This window comes from Balaenoptera acutorostrata, chromosome 14, assembly GCF_949987535.1.
Source record: "Balaenoptera acutorostrata chromosome 14, mBalAcu1.1, whole genome shotgun sequence".
Lineage (NCBI taxonomy): Eukaryota > Metazoa > Chordata > Mammalia > Artiodactyla > Balaenopteridae > Balaenoptera > Balaenoptera acutorostrata.
Window position 1 is genome coordinate 78278100 of NC_080077.1, and position 10763 is coordinate 78288862.

General features: G+C 43.1%; 1 pseudogene; it reads right to left on the bottom strand.

Annotated features, from left to right (window-relative positions):
- Positions 1-2915: 2915 nt before the first annotated feature.
- On the bottom strand, positions 2916-6722 carry LOC102998013 (parafibromin-like; annotated as a pseudogene).
- Between the last annotated feature and the right edge of the window lie 4041 nt (positions 6723-10763).

A 10763-nucleotide genomic window follows, 5' to 3' on the forward strand; every position in this document is an offset into this window, starting at 1 on the left:
ATGCACAACGTATGTGTGACAGGCCGCAAACAGGCTAATTCAGTTAGCATGAAATTCACGTTAACTCATGGATAAGCCAGAATGCCTTCCCTATATCTCAATGTGTAAAAATCGTTTTTATCAGTACTATTTCTGGACTATGTATTTGGGCCAGAAGGAGCTCTAGGCCTTACACTATCAATATAAGATCTCAAGAAGTGAATTCCTATGTTAACAAGATTGGATTCCCAGAGAATTTGTTGGCCTAAAATATTTCTATGAGTCCATAATTAAAGATATAAGCCAAATCACCCAAGTAAGGTCATTGGACAAAGAAGGCAGTGAAACACTAGAGGGAAACCCAGGAGGACTGCACAGAGGAAGCTCAGGGCGCTCCCAGCCACTGTCTTAGCACTGGGGATATGCAGAGGGCAAAGCAGGTCCTTTCCTCATCCAGCTTACGTTCTAAGAGGGGAGACACTAAACAAGCAAACCTCTCACTCACCTGTTTTATTTCACAAACATACAATGTGACTATGTGCTACATTCTGCTTCAAGGACTTCAAGGACTTAGAGCAACTCATTTACTCCTCCCAACAATCCTATAAAGTCGGCACTATTAACATCTCTATCAGAAGAGGAAACTGGGGCAAAGAAAACTGTGAGGACCTGTCCAAGGTCCCACAGCTGGCAAGTCACAGATGTAGGTTGCACACGAAGGCTGCCACCTTCCCAGCGGCTGGCCTGCTCTCCTTGGGCAGAGTGAGGGGCTGGAGGGCCATGTGGGGTGCACGCCCCTCTGGACAAGAGTGTCTTCGGTGACATGTCTGCATGGCTCTCCGTGTGCTCTGTAGCTCAATGTCCTCTGCAAAATCTCAGGGGCGAGGGAAGTCTCTTCTGTTCCACCCTCTTGATTGATTTTAAAAGAAATAGCAAGTTTCTTGCTTAACAAGTGATGTCAAACTCCTTAAACTACTCAAGGCCACAGTTGTCAGGAGCTGTGTCCACAATCGCCCTGCCAATTTTTACTTCCTTTCATGACTATAGCTTAGATTGTATAAATGACTTAATTCCCACCCTTTTCAAATATGTGATACACACCTCTGCTTCTTTTTAAGGTGTGACAGGTTTATCACTATGTGACTGTTTCTATGCTCATATTTACACTCTCTATTTGGATGTTTTTATAGTTGCTACTAAACATCACATCTGTAGGACCCCAGGAAAATATCATAGGCATTATCTACCCAGATAGATTAAGCAAAGGTTTCATCTTCCCTTTACTTTGGCCTCTACATTTCATCTGTCAGGGTTCTCATGATGCTTACCAGTGTCTACATTTTTACTTATAGGGCTTGGTAAAGAAATTGCAGAACTAAAGTGCCCAACTTTTCCTCAGTCCTCTTGTGTTTTCTGCAATTAGGAGAATCTTATTTTTTTTTAAATTTTATTGGAGTATAGTTGATTTATATATAATGTTGTGTTAGTTTCAGTCTACAGCAAAGTGAATCAGTTATACCTATATATATCTCCATTCTTTTTTAGAATCTTTTCCCCTATGGGCCATTACAGAGTATTAAGTAGAGTTCCCTGTGCTACACAGTAGGTCCTTATTAGTTATCTACCTTATATACAGCAGTGTGTATATGTCAATCCCAATCTCCCAATTTATCCCTCCCCCCACCCCGCCCACCTTCCCCCTGGTAACAGGAGAATCTTAAAGTTAAAATGAAAGTTATGGTGAAAGCCTTTCTTGGCTGTGGCCAGCTGAGGACAGCTGTGGCAGCTGGCAGCCCCAGGTAAACTTATCTCTTCACTGTTAAATGCCATAAATTTTCATTAGGTGATCAATAGAAATGACATGATTGCTCAGGAGCTCAACCCTGATATTTAACTTTCCTCTCCTCGACCTTAACGAGGGCATAAATCAGAGCCGTGGAGTGGGGTGACATTTACGGCCCCGCCACTCCGCTCTGTGATTAGACACAGATCATTCAGAGGTCGGGCTCTACGGGCCAGTGGTGAGGCCAATATGTTCTAAATGGCAGTCATGGTCATCACAAAGCTGGCAATAAGAACAACAAACAATATCCTGTTTCTCAAGCTGCGCTTCCCTGCGCCATGGCATCACAGGGGTGGTTGTTTGGAAGAAGCGTCTACTCTGTGCCAGGCCCGGAACCCAAGGCAGGAGGAGAGGAGGGACTTCTGGGACGATGAAGAAGTAAAGACAAGCAGGAGTTGGGGGAGGAAACGGGAAAAGATGAAAGTCCCAGAACCTAAGTGTGTTCGTCAGGGTTCTCCACAAAGGGTTAAATTAGGTCTTGTAAGAGAGCAATCTGCGAACTTCATCGTTTTTAAGTTTTTAGTCAATTTATAAAACTTGACTCTTAGCCTTTAGGTCAAGGTATATCCGTGTTTTTCTTTTTAATTTAAAAATTTTTTTATTATTTTTTTTAATTTTTTATTTATTTATTTATTTTTCACTGTGTTGGGTCTTCGTTTCTGTGCGAGGGCTTTCTCTAGTTGCGGCGAGCGGGGGCCACTCTTCATCGCGGTGCGCGGGCCTCTCACTATCGCGGCCTCTCTTGCTGCGGAGCACAGGCTCCAGACGCGCAGGCTCAGTAATTGTGGCTCACGGGCCTAGTCGCTCCGCAGCACGTGGGATCTTCCCAGACCAGGGCTCGAACCCGTGGCCCCTGCGTTGGCAGGCAGACTCTCAACCAATGTGCCACCAGGGAAGCCCTCCCAAAATTTTTTAATTTTTTAAACGTTTATTTTATTATTATTTTTTTATTGGAGTATGGTTGCTTTACAGCGTTGTGTTAGTTTCTGCAATACAGCAAAGTGAATCAGCCACACGTATACATATATCCCCTGTATAAAATATATCCATGTTTCTTCATCCCAATTTCCAAACAAAGGAGAAACCAACTAATTCAGAATCTCAAGTGGGATGTGTGCTTTACTGTGTAGCTGTAAAGGTTTCTCAGAGCTGTAAGAAAAGTGATCTATCCAAAGGATGTTTGTGATAGCTGAGAGTTCTAATACCATTAGATCACGTCGCTGAACATTTGGATCCAGACAAACTTCGTCATCCTTGAGACCATCTTTAGCTTTAGCAAATGTATCAACTAGTGAACCATCAGGCAAAAGCCACAGCCAATCTCCTAACTGCCAGGAGGGACCCTGAACCAAAACTGTTACAATCTGGTCTTCCTACTCTTAAGAAATGTACTTAGGGACTTCCCTAGCGGTCCAGTGGTTAGGACTCCGCGCTTTCACTGCCAGGGCCTGAGTTCAATCCCTGGTCAGGGAACTAAGATCCACAAGATGTGCAGCACAGCCAAAAAATTTTTTTAAAAACAATTTTTTTTAAATTAAAAAAGAAATGCACTTAAGGAGCTGGTTACTACTCCATAAGGAACTGGGACAGTAATTGTCCTGCCCTCTGGCCGCATCCTCTCTTTCCTTCTCTGAATTATAGTTTCATTTTCTCATTGGCAGCCTTGCTTTTGCTTTTCATCTGATGGGACAAATTTCAGATCCTGTAGAAAGTCTTTTGCATTAAGCATGGGTATCCATGGGGTATCGCTGCCTGACTTAGGATGCTGGACGCTCGAGATCCTTTCTTCCGGTTTGAGGGAAGCCTGGCTTGAGAAACTGGTCTCGGAGCTGACCACGTTCAGGACTCTGAGGCCCATGGGCAGAGGCAGACTCCTGTGTTACTGGTTTCAGTGGCCTCCTGCGGGAGGTGGTGTAGCGTCAGTTTTGAAGCATTCTGTTTCTTCTTTTCCTTGGACTCCTCCCTGGTCCTGTGTGTTGCGGGCAGCTGGGAAAGGGTACTTGGTAACACGGGATCCGCAGGTGCTGTATTTGGGCCAGTCCACTGTTCTGGTACATTCCATTTTTCTCTGGCCTTTACAGAATTGCAGAGATAGTCTTGGAAACAGTTTACTGTACTTCTGATTCTCCTCTCTCCCCTGCTGAAAATATCTTGAGTCACGGTTACCTCTGATTGAGGGCAGTACATCATCATCTACATCAGTCTTGATTAGAGATCTTTTCTTAGCCTTAATGTTGACTTTGCAGCAATATTTTCCACAGACTTAGCTTCAGACAAAGACCTCACCTGTTCTGTGTGTACAGTCCATACTTTGGGCCGATCTCTCTTTTTTTTTTAAGGATGAGAAAAATGAATGCTTGGATTAGGATTTTTTTTTTCATTTTTTAAATTGAAGTATAGTTGATTTACAATGTTGTGTTAGTTTCAGGTGTACAGCAAAATGATTCAGTCTATCTATCTATCTATTCTTTTTCAGATTCTTTTCCCTTATAGGTTATTACAAAATATTGAGTATATTTCCCTGTGCTATACAATAGGTCCTTGTTGTTTATCTATTTTATATATAGTAGTGTGTATATGTTAATTTCAAACTCCTAATTTATCCCTCCCCACTTTCCCCTTGGGTAACCATAAGTTTGTTTTCTACGTCTGTGGGACTATTTCTATTTTGGAAATAAGTTCATTTGCATCTTTTTTTTTTTTAGATTCATAAGTGATAGCATATGATATATGTCTTTCTCTGTCTGACTTACTTCACTTAGTATGATCATCTCTAGGTCCATCCATGTTGCTGCTATTTCATTCTTTTTTATGTGGGCCGATCTCTATCAAGGTTACACACTCTTCATCTTCAATTCATAGCTCCTCTGCTTCTGCTAAAACTTTATCTGCTGCCCGTTTAACTTGAGCAGATCCCCAAAGACCTATTTCTAGGGGGCGTGTCTGTCTATATTTGTCAATGTCGCTGTTTCACCACGAGATATCCAAGTTCGCCTTTCCAGTCAGGTCTTCGAACCATGGGAATATTTTCGGTGGCTGCAGTAGGACATGAACAGCGGGATGAGGAAAGTACACATTATTAAGTAGGAATAAGATAGACTCCAATGTGTGGGATTCTCTGGGTTGGTTTCCTTTCCAGCCTCCCAGACCACATAGCTGGTCTCGGCCTTCTCGGGCTGCTAGAATGCCTGACAGTCACCGTGTCGGCCTTCAGCACCATCCCCCGGGTGTTGTACTATTGCACAAGGCTGAGCTCACGTGTCTTCCCCTGGCGTCAGCACCTCAGTGAAGCAGCGGCACTAACAGCAGGCCATGCCTATGATAGCAGCTGGGCCTCCAAGCGTCCCACACTGTGAGGCCTCAGAAAGCCACATGAGATCATCTGACTAGGCCTTTTCCCTCTTGATGTCATTTTTTTATAAGAGCAGGGTCCAAAGTGCCTATCTACAACAATCACCTTCACTAAGAGGGGTTCTCCAAAGATATCACACTTCACCTGTCTAAAATTGGCCTCTGGATGACCTGCTCATATCCACCTAAACTGCTTCTCTCACAATCTTTCCCGTCTTAATAAATACAGTCAGCCCTCTATATTTGTGAGTTTGCCTCTGTGGATTCAACCAACCGTGGATTGAAAATATTCAGAAAAAAAAAATTCCAGAAAGTTCCAAAAAGCAAAACTTGAATTTGCCACACTCTGGCAACTATTTGCATAGTATTTACATTATATTAGGTATTTTAAGTAACCTAGAGATGATTTAAGGAATACAGGAGGATGTGTATAGATTACATGCAAATATTATGCCATTTTATATAAAGGATTTGAGCATCCTCGAATTTAGGTGTTCGCAGGGCCATTGCGGGGCGCTGGAACAGATCCCCCCAAATAAGAGGGACCACTATAGTCCTACTCAGTCGATGAGGCCCTGAACCAGAGTTATCCTTCATTTTTCTGTTGTTCCCACCCCGTATCCAACCCAGCCAGAAATCCCGTCTCTGGTCCAAGCCCAGTCATCCCTGGGGAGGTTTTCTACAATAACCCCCTATGTGGTTTTCCCATTTCTATTTTTAGCATCCCACCCCCCAAAACACACACACATAGTTTAGTCTTTAAACTATAGCCAGAGGATCCTTTTAAAAGGCAATTCGGATTGTGTCACTCTTGCCACTACGCTCTAAATGCACCGACCAACCCAAAGAAGTCCTTTCTAGGGCCTCCACGCCCTGCACAACTTGTCTCTAGGTGTCTTTCTGACATGATTCACATACTCAATCCCTTGCTCACTCTACTTGTCACACTGGCTGGTCCTCACAACTCCCCTGCCTGTGTCTGCTCTTGTACAAGCCTGCCCCAGGTCCTTTGCACCTGCTGTTCCCACAGCCTGGAGCTTCTTCTTCTAGGCAGCCCAAAGCTGGATCCTCAATTGACCCACTTCCCTGCTCAGAGACACCTCTCCTCTAGAGAACTCTTATCTAAAATGTCACTTCCATCACCTCATCCTTCTTTATTTTTTATCATATCATTTATGGTGACCCAGTATCATATTAGATGGGAAAATTGGAACTTCAAACTGTCCTTATTTCCCTGTTTCTTCCCAAGGACAATTCTGCCAAAGGTAAGGATAATCCAGTGTACAAATAACGGGGACATCCATGTTCAGAAACTGACTGTAATTTGAACTCAGGTCCTGTTGCATCCCTTTGTGACTCCCTGTGGACTGTTGTAATGACATTTTATAATAGTCTGCCAGACGCAATTTAAAACTAAACTCTAAGTTCTTTTCCCCTAACGTTTCTGAGTAACAATCCCAGCCCTGACCATGCAGAGGGTCTGCAGGAGGTGATTTACTGGAATGGTGTATACACCAACCTGGGATTGGTACAGCGGCGTCAGTATCATATTTGCCAAATTATGTTGCTAATGAGGACATTTCCAGGGAGTTTCAATGACAGACTCTTCATTTACTTCCAGAGCTGCACGTCCAACTCCAACAGCCCCAGAAACAAGCTTGGTAACATCAGGACATAAATCACTCTTCAAGTGAGCAAAGAAAATATGTCATGACTTACATTTGCCCTATGTAATAGAAATTGAAGGAGAACATTTATTATTTACTTACTTTGTTTCCTTTAGTTTTTTTAATTGTTCTAGTTGAACTATAAAACTCTACCAAATGTTTGGGCTTCCCTGGTGGTGCAGTAATTAAGAATCCGCCTGCCAATGCAGGGGACACGGGTTCGAGCCCTGGTCTAGGAAGATCCCACATGCCGCGGAGCAACTAAGCCCATGCACCACAACGACTGAGCCTGCCCTCTAGAGCCCATGAGCCACAACTACTGAGCCCACGTGCCACAACTACGGAAGCCCATGTGCTTAGAACCCGTCTCCACACAGGAAAGGCCACCGCAATGAGAAGCCCACACACCGCAACAAAGAGTAACCCCCGCTCGCCACAACTAGAGAAAGCCCGTGTGCAGAAATGAAGACCCAACACAGCCAAAAATAAATAAACAAAAAATAAATTAAAAAAAAAAACCAAAAATCCTCTACCAAATGTCTTAGACTGACCTACATAGCAGAGTGGAGGAATTTGTAGTGGCAGTTAGAAAACTTAGATTTGTTTCCAGCAATGTGTAAACTTGTGGAAACAGCTTGCCATCCTTCTGTCCCTTATTGTAGTGGAGGATAATACAGTCAAACACTGTATTCCCATTTTCAGGAAATAACAAGTCCCATAGGCTTCCTCCTTTATAGGAAAAGAAACAGACAACTTAAAATATAAATAGAAAATACATTTATGGAACAAGATTTGACTGTCTACAAATCCCTATGTAAAGAGGGAGTTTCTCTAAAATTCTGTTTTTCTAAGTTTCCTGCATTTCTTCATGCATTTAGCCCACAAATATTTATTGAGCATCTACTATGTTCCACACACTTTGCCAAATAGAGCTAGGGCTAGGCAATGCAGAAGACAGATAGGGATGTACCCGTGTATTACTTTTATAATTAAGTTAGAAGACTATTTTCTCTCTGATCAAAATACTCTTGAGTTTCATAAAAGTTTGAGGGGAAAAGTAGAAGGGATTGTCAACATTTCAAGAACAATCTTGTAAACTAACAACTCAAACAAACTGAATAGTTGGGTTGCATCTACATGGCTATGGGAGAATCGGATGGCAGAAGTTCAGAAAATATTTGCAGCTTTTGAAACTGGTCTCTGATACCCCTATAATAGTATTTATTTTAGCTCTGTGGTTTTTTGTAAATCTCTTTCATGAGATTCTATGAACCTAGTGACCTCCCCATTGCCAGTGCCAGAGCCTCTATTGCCAAGAGCAAGGCCCAGCAGCCCAGGAATGGTGAGGCCAGAGGTCCCACGCCCTATGGAGGAATTGCTTACTGTGCATTTTTGGAAAGGAATTTGCAAGAATGAATTCTTCATCTCATATGACATTCGTGGAAAAATTTACTTCAGGTCTGGCCTTAAAAAAATTGAAGATATTGCGCTTCCCTGGTGGCGCAGTGGTTGAGAATCTGCCTGCCAATGCAGGCGACACGGGTTCGAGCCCTGGTCTGGGAAGATCCCACATGCCACGGAGCAACTAGGCCCGTGAGCCACAGCTACTGAGCCTGCGCGTCTGGAGCCTGTGCTCCGCAACAAGAGAGGCCGCGATAGTGAGAGGCCCGCGCACCGCCATGAAGAATGGCCCCTGCTTGCCGCAACTGGAGAAAGCCCTCGCACAGAAACGAAGACCCAACACAGCTATAAATAAATAAATAAAATTTTTTTTTAAAAATTGAAGATATTATGGGAAAAGAATTTGAAAAAGAATAGATACATGGATGTGTATAACTGAATCACTTTGCTGTACACCTGAAACTAATACAACATTGCTAATCAACTATACTCCAATATAAAAATTTAAAAATAATAAAAAATTGAAGATACTGATCATGGAACCTCTGATTGCCCTTTCTGTACCTTTCTCCTTCTAAAAGATAACCTCCTCAGTTTCCTGATGCTTAATGTGTTTTGTCCACAGGCAAACCTGCTTCTTGGGAATGATTTTGATAGTCATTCACACCGAAGTTCAAATGTCTAATGCGTCTTTCTCCTTTTCCATAGGCATTTACGCTAACAAGATTCATCACTTCAATCAAGGGGGCTCATGTCTGGGGGCCTTCCCTGGTGGCACAGTGGTTAAGAATCCGCCTACCAATGCAGGGCACATGGGTTTGATCCCTGGTCCGGGAAGATCCCACATGCGGCGGAGCAACTAAGCCCATGCACCACAACTACTGAGCCTGTGCTCTAGAGTTCGTGAGCCACAACTACTGAGCCTGCATGCCACAACTACTGAAGCCCATGCACCTACAGCCCATGCTCTGCAACAAAAGAAGCCACCACAGTGAGAATCCCGTGCACTGCAACGAAGAGTAGCCCCCACTCGTGGCAACTAGAGAAAGCCCGCGTGCAGCAATGGAGACACAACGCAGCCAAAAATAAATAAATAAATTAATTATTTTTTTTAAAAAAGAGGAATCACGTCTGAATTTCTTGACCATCTGTTAATTGGAGACATAGAGTGACTTTCAGCTCTGATGTTCTGTGGTTCTAAATGTATAGCAACATTAAGGGAACAAGGAAGAGGTAACATTGCTGGTAAAATTCTTTGGGGAAAACCCTATTCTCTGTTTGTGTGATTTTCCTTACAAGTAAGGAAACACCTAGAAGTATTTTAACCAGTAAAGTCATTTAATTACTCATGTAACAAGAAGTCTAGAGGTGGGAGTTTCAAGAGTGCGTCAGCAGCTCAACATGGCTTGGTCACTGCCTCAGTCTCTCTGATTGTCTTGTCTTCCCATCGCAGCTCCCCAGTGGTCTGCTGTAAGCTCCAGGCATCAGATCTACAGGAAAGTGTTCAAAGAAGGAAGGGGAACGGGAGGGCAGAGGGCTGGACTCAAGGGCCTTTCGCCCTCTGTCTGAGAGGAAACTCTTTCCCAGAGCCTCCAGCAGATCCCCTGACATCACATTGGCCAGGACTGCGTCATTCCGCCCCCTCTAGTAGCAAAGAGTTGACAGACACCAATCCTGAGTTATAGCCTAGGGTTAGTCATATTGAGACCTGAGCAAAACTGAGATTTTGCTAGCAAGGAAGCAAGGGAGAGCGCTGCTGGAAGGCAGTGCACCTGGAGGGTGTCCACCTCAACCTCGTAACCACAACACCAAGGAGCTGCCCTGAGCAGGTCTATGGCCAGGCTTGAAAATAGCTGAGTCAGACACCTGGGCTCTTTCCAATCCCCACACTTCCCAGTTTCTTTCTTGCCAATGTTCAGGTTAAGAGAGAAGGAGGTTGTGACAGAGAACAGACAGTGATGTTCTAAATTAAAACAGAAACGAGATGTTGTAGCATTGTGTTCAACTTGCCTGTTCTTATATGGTCTCATACTTTTAATTCTTTAACTTGAATTTACCCTGCTAACCGTCTTCTTCATTCAGATCTGCAAACTTGCTAGAAAAAAGCAATAGATTTTTTTTTTTCTGCTGGTTGGGCTACTCTCTCACCAAAATGGTCCAGAGATGATTATATTCAGTTTTATTTTCAAAATCTCCACTTATCAAAGGCTAGCATGCTAAGAAAACAGATGGTTTGATCGAAGGCTTCTTTTGTTGTAGGCAGGCTAATGTTTTAAACATCATGCCAAGATTTGATTTGAAATTGTAAAATTGTTGTTTTCCCAGACTGAGCTTGGGGTACTATCAAAATTCTCAGATAGTCTTCCTGAGGGGAAAGCAGAATTTGTGTATGAGGGCTAATTGAAGAAAAATAAGAATGTTTAAAGGACATATTTTTTCCCCAAAGTAAAAATAGTTTTATTGATTCCAATGGAGAAAAAAGTCTCCATTTTTAGGACATATGGTACCTATTGCATTCAATA